Source organism: Hydra vulgaris, chromosome 11 (genome assembly GCF_038396675.1).
Source record: "Hydra vulgaris chromosome 11, alternate assembly HydraT2T_AEP".
In the NCBI taxonomy this organism is placed as follows: Eukaryota; Metazoa; Cnidaria; class Hydrozoa; order Anthoathecata; family Hydridae; genus Hydra; species Hydra vulgaris.
Genome location: NC_088930.1, coordinates 47,038,854 through 47,045,000, shown reverse-complemented (window position 1 = coordinate 47,045,000; position 6,147 = coordinate 47,038,854). Strand labels below are relative to the sequence as shown.

Genomic DNA, 6,147 nt, shown 5'->3' with positions numbered 1-6,147 from the left:
TAAATATTGTTATTTACTTTTCAAAAAAAAGTCAAAAAGAAAAGTTATTTTTAGAAAAAAAATTACATTTTTCCTTTTTTAGACTTACTCAATTTAAAATATAAACAATAATTATATAACAAATTTTATAAAGTTAAATTGTTCTGGATAAGAGATTTTAAAAAATATTTCAGTTAAGAAAAGTCTCTCAATATCATTATCAGCCCCTTTACATCACATACCCATAGCTAGGAGTCCTCTCTTAGCTACCTCATTTGCTTTACGTACATTTTAGACTGAGACATTGACCCTAAGGATGTCTGATCAAAGCTTCTTGGGCTTCAATGTAGCTTGATGTGGTATCTTTCAGATTTGTCTAAATGAATTCCTCCTACATTTTAAACCATGCATGTGATGAGAATCAGCTAATAAACTTGTTATTTCTTTCAATCATGGTCTTTCTTCAGAGATTTGAAAGTAGCCTAGTAAAACAAATTCCTCTGCTCCACCTTGCTGAATAAGAACATGGCATTTTGTTGGCAGCTCCACTTTAGGTGAAACATTGGTATCTAAGTAGTGGCTAAGAGCAGTGCATAACCTGGAAAAAAATAATAATAAAATGCATATACAATCGATACATATCAATATATTGAAAAATAAGAAATCTAATAAAACAAACCATTTCAATAGCCTATAATTATCTCTCCAGGTTTTTACAGTAGTAGAAGAAGATAATATCCTAAAATCCTAAAATAAAATGTAACTACTTATCAAACCATTTGCATTGGAGAGTTTGAACCTATATATATATATATATGATCAACAAAATCAAGATTTTTTGAGAATTTTTTGCTATCAACTGCCTGTTAGTAGATGTTCAACAACTGTTTGGCTTGGTTGAGGACAGCAAATGTCATAAGGAAATCCACAGTAGATTTTCTTTTCAAACATGTTTTATAAGCAGCCATGATTTCATTTAACTTATTTGTATAATCTGGATACTGAAGGCAAGCTAAATTTCATATTCCAAAGCTAAATTTGTTCTAAATTTTTGGGTATTATTTGCATGACAGCTTTTGATTGCAGAGCAGGGCATGTGTCAACTAGGTGATGATAGTACCCAAGAATCTGCCAAACTTCTAGAGTAGTTTTGAAATTCAAAAAGCTTTTTTTCATAATCCACATGCAGCAGCTAAAGCCAGCCTGTAATATAATCCATATACTTCCAGCTAAAGTAACCTGGATTCTTTTAAACATGGTGGTCTAAAGTTGTTTGCTTTCCTCTTTGATGCTTCCTTAGCACTTATGCAAGGCATTTTTATGAAAATATATTAGTACTAAAATTGAAAATTGAATTACATTACTTCATATGCACTTCACCAATAGTTAAGTTAACTTATTATTATTTATTTATATAATTATATATTATACATTTATATATTATAATTATTATTTACTTCAGCTATTTTAAAAAAAATACAAATTTTCCAGTATATCTGATAAGAATTTAGTCTAATTTCTATAAAGTAACTTTTTTTGATCTAATAAAATTTTAAATTAAAAAATTGTTTTTTCATTAAATTGTTCTTAGAATACAATTATTCATATTATAGAAAAGGTTTCATGAGAAAATAAAAAAATAGCATCACACTATTGTATATATGTATATGTATGTGTATATATATATATATATATATATATATATATATATATATATATATATATATATATATATATATATATATATATATATATATATATATATATATATATATATATATATATATATATATAGGGGTGTAGGGGGTGTCCAACCCTTCCCAAAGCTGTCATATAAGCATTTGAGTTGGCAAGTTTTGGACTATAGTTAACAAATTTCAAATATTGCGGACCTTATTTTTTTTTTTTTGGTGTCACTAGTTAGCAAAAAATAAATATGACACCCCCCTTCCCATGAAAGACCTCTTCGGGACTGCCTTAGCAATAATGCAACACTCACAATATTGTGAGTGTTCTGAATGTATATTGTAATATTAGTATTGAAATATGCACACTTTAAATATGCTTTGATTGGTAATGTTAAAGTTTAACACATTGTACACAGCAAAATCCAAGATTCTAGGTTAAGACTTTTTTTTCTTATTTTAAGAACTTATTTCTTATTTTAAGAACTTGATTCTTGTTTTAAGAACCTGATTCTTATTTTAAGAACTTAATTCTTATTTTAAGAACTTCATTCTTATTTAAGGATATTTAAATAAAAAAAATAATTCCTAATTTTATAATATCATAATAATATCATAAAATTAGGAATAATAATAACAAGGCTGGCGCGATGATGGGGAGAGGGGGGGGGGAGGAGGATTTGTGGCAAATTCTAAAAAATGAGGACCTTATTTATTTATTTATTTTTCTTTTCAGTTGGCAAAAGCTGTAATGGCCTCCCCCCACATGACACCTACTCGCGCCCAATATATATATATATATATATATATATATATATATATATATATATTTATATATATATATATATATATGTATGTATTTATATATATATATATATATATATATATATATATATATATATATATATATATATATATATATATATATATATATATATAAATATATATATATATATATATATATATAAATGTATCAAAGACCCTTCCTTTTAACAGGTATTCCTAAAAAAAATCATTAAATTTTGAATGGGAGCCCTAAATTCAGAGAAATTAAAGCCACTAAATTTCCCTCCTGTTCCCCCTCCCCCCCTATCTGATAGACCCTGCGTTCAGGATTTTATGTAATTAAATAGCCTAATCCATTTGATCGCCATTAAGACTAAAATACCAACCAGAAGGAGTCATATACTACAAGAATTCTATAGAACTCACATTTAATAAGTGCGATTTTCGTATCTGCGAGTCTGCAAAAATCTAATCTAGTATAAATGTGAATCTTTTGTAAGGGCGAATTAGTTGTAAAATAATATGTGTTAAGTGCAAGCATTAGCGCAAACATGCATAAGTGTGATTTGGTTTGAAGAGCTCCAAAGCTGTTCACTTTTTTTATAATAAATGAATATAACCAAAATGAATATACTGCCCAGCGACGTATCAAGAAATTTTTGGAGGCCAGTGCCGTAGCTAAAGGGTTCGCCCCCCCTAACTTATTAGGGCCCCAAAAATCTCAAAAATCTTTAATTAGGCATGGTAAATGATATATATTAACGGTCAATGATATATATTATATGTTAATATATATCATTGAGCACGGTCGATTACAAGCGTTATAGTGCGCATATGCCATAAATTTTTAGAAATTTCAGAGATTTTAAAATGGCTGCGGTTCTTAGCTACATAATCTTTTTTTATATGGCAACTGTTTTTTTAGTTTGTTTTTGTAAAAATTTATGTTGCAACCATATTATTGATCTGACTCAATAAATGTCTTTTTTTATTAGTAAATAAATAAAATTACAGCTATAAGAGAGTGAACAATCCAAAATGTGAACTGTACATATATTTTCTTAATTTAATAACATGGCATGTTATACATAAGCATGTTTTACATAAGCATGATACAAGATGTTTTACATAACCATGTTTCATGCTTATGTAAAGCATCTATATTTCTGGTAAATATATTGCTTTTGGATGTTGTTATTGTTGTAATATTGAGTGATTTTTTTTATTTTTTTGAAATAAACTTTGAGAATTTCTGACTGCACAAATTAAAAGTTTTTTATTCATTATTATTATTATTTTCTTTATACTTAACTATTTTTTGGTTGTTGCTTAAATTTAATTTTTCTGTAAAAATGTATTTTAAAAGTAGGGGTATAAAAATGTAATAAAAATCAAAAGAGCTTTCTGTTTATAGGGTTAGTTTTTGATGGCTATTGTTATTTTTTTGATTTAGGAATACTTTTTAAGCTCTTTTTTTGGAAAAGGAATTGATATATGGTAAATAATTTGTTAAACTCATGAATGGATTCGCCTCCTTGTTTGTAGTATGCCTTGTTGTTTGTACCTTGTTGTTTGTACCTTGTTTGTATTAATATAAATACTTATAATTTCAGTGAAATACCCTATAAACTACTTATCAACCAATAATTTTTTAAGAATATCAAATTTAAAAACAAGACATTTAAGATAATATACCTTTAAGAATATTGTTCTAATTCTAATATCCTTTACTTTCTATCCAAAATTATCAAATTGTTTGCTCTTGTACATATTTTAAATTGTCTATTTGTCTGGAGTCATACACAAGTTACCATACCTCTCTCAATCTGTAATTTCTTTACTTCTATAAAAAGTTCTCATTATTATCTTCCATCTTTTAGTAACCTTAAATTATATATCCTAAATCATTTTTCAGTTAGTGCAGCCATAAATCACAAACCAACGCATAAAATCATGGAATAATTTACCAAATTTTATTCATGGAATAATTTTTTTTTATATTCAATTTAAATCACTAAACTCTACTATTAAAACCTGTCTTTATGCCTTTTTTTGGAGAGATACTGTTCGTAAAATGTTGTGCTCTCCTTTGTTGGGCTCATTGTGGGTTGTTATTATTATTGCTTTTGGTATGATTATATGTAATATAAATATTATTATAGCATTATTGTACTATTATTCATATCATTATTACTTATTGTTATTGTTTATAATATTATTGCTATTTTAATATTGTTATTGCTAATTTTTTTTTTGTTAGTACTAGTATTATTTCTAAATATCCATGAAATGCATGTGTATGTTTTATAAATACACACACATGATATATGTGTGTTTTTTTTTTTAGCAATTGCAAGTTTCCAAATATACGCAATGTAAAGTAAGTAAAAAAAACATTACTTTTCAATCAGTAAATTTAATATTATTAATTAATTTTGTTTGTTTTTAACTTTCTTTTATCCTTATTTTTATAACATGATCAATTTAAATGCTCCAGAACAAAGTTATTAGAAATTGAATGCTAAATTTGCTTAAAAAAGGACCTGGGTAAATAAATGTTCAGTTGACAGAGTTGATAGAATTGCAACAGTTTTAGAAAAATATCCATGTTTCTCTTCTGTGGAAGTGGTAATATTTTTTATTTCGTTGTTGATTTTATACTTTTATTGGAAAATATCTAACAATGTTTCAAAATCACAAATCCTTTCTAAAGTGAGTAGTTATTTTTTCAAAACTCTAATGTCCTAATGGGTTATCCTATAATTATCCTCTGCTTTTTAAAATTGTTTGTATGCTTTTTTTTTATTATTGTTTAATTCAGATTGCTGTCGAGATAACTCGTGTATTAAAGTCTTCTGTCACAGTGAGAGTAAGCTTGACTGAAGAAATTGACACACTTTTACATTCTGGAATACTCAATTTAATAGTTAATTAAGAAATTAAAAAATTTTCAGAATTAAGGAAACTAAAGATTTACAATTGGCAAACATGAAACTATTTTCACAAAGGTTTCACTATAAATATGAAAACGAGGTCAGCAAAAAATTGCTTTTTTGAAAAAATTGGTTTTTGCTTGGTTAGGGTTGTGTACAATAGTATATTAAAATCATTTAATAATTAAATAAGTAATGTATTTTTAGATACTAAAGTTAAGCACTTAATGAAGTACTTGGTAAAATTATTCCCAAATGAAAATTCTACGAAAAAAAGACTACAACTGGACATATTTTTTAGAAAAAGCTGTGAGTTTGTATGATCTTTTGAAAACACTTAAATATATATATATATATATATATATATATATATATATATATATATATATATATATATATATATATATATATACATATATATATATATCAACCCTCAGAATTAGGGTCGGCATTCGGCAATGCCGACCTGAAAGTATGTGAGATCGGCAAAAAATTGCTGACCTTGTTTTAATGTTTTATGATTAGACCTTTGTATCAAATAATTTTTGTTGACCTGATGCCGACCTCAAAAAGATTGAGGTCGGCAAATTATTGCCGACCATATTTTTCCTTATTCCAAGGGTTGTATATATATATATATATATATATCTAAACAACTTTAAAATGTATTCTACAAAATAAAGTGCTCAATGTTCTTAAAAGAACAAAGCAATTATGAATTAGTAGAAAATCACTTAACAAATTTTTTTTTCATTTAACACTGT

At 26.3% G+C, this 6,147-nt stretch overlaps 1 protein-coding gene across 2 annotated transcripts in view; it reads right to left on the bottom strand.

The window, feature by feature from the left end:
• The window catches only part of LOC105851024 (TBC1 domain family member 5), an 88,923-nt gene that overhangs the window by 18,294 nt on the left and 64,482 nt on the right, over nt 1-6,147 (bottom strand). The gene's annotated exons all lie outside the window — the stretch shown is intronic.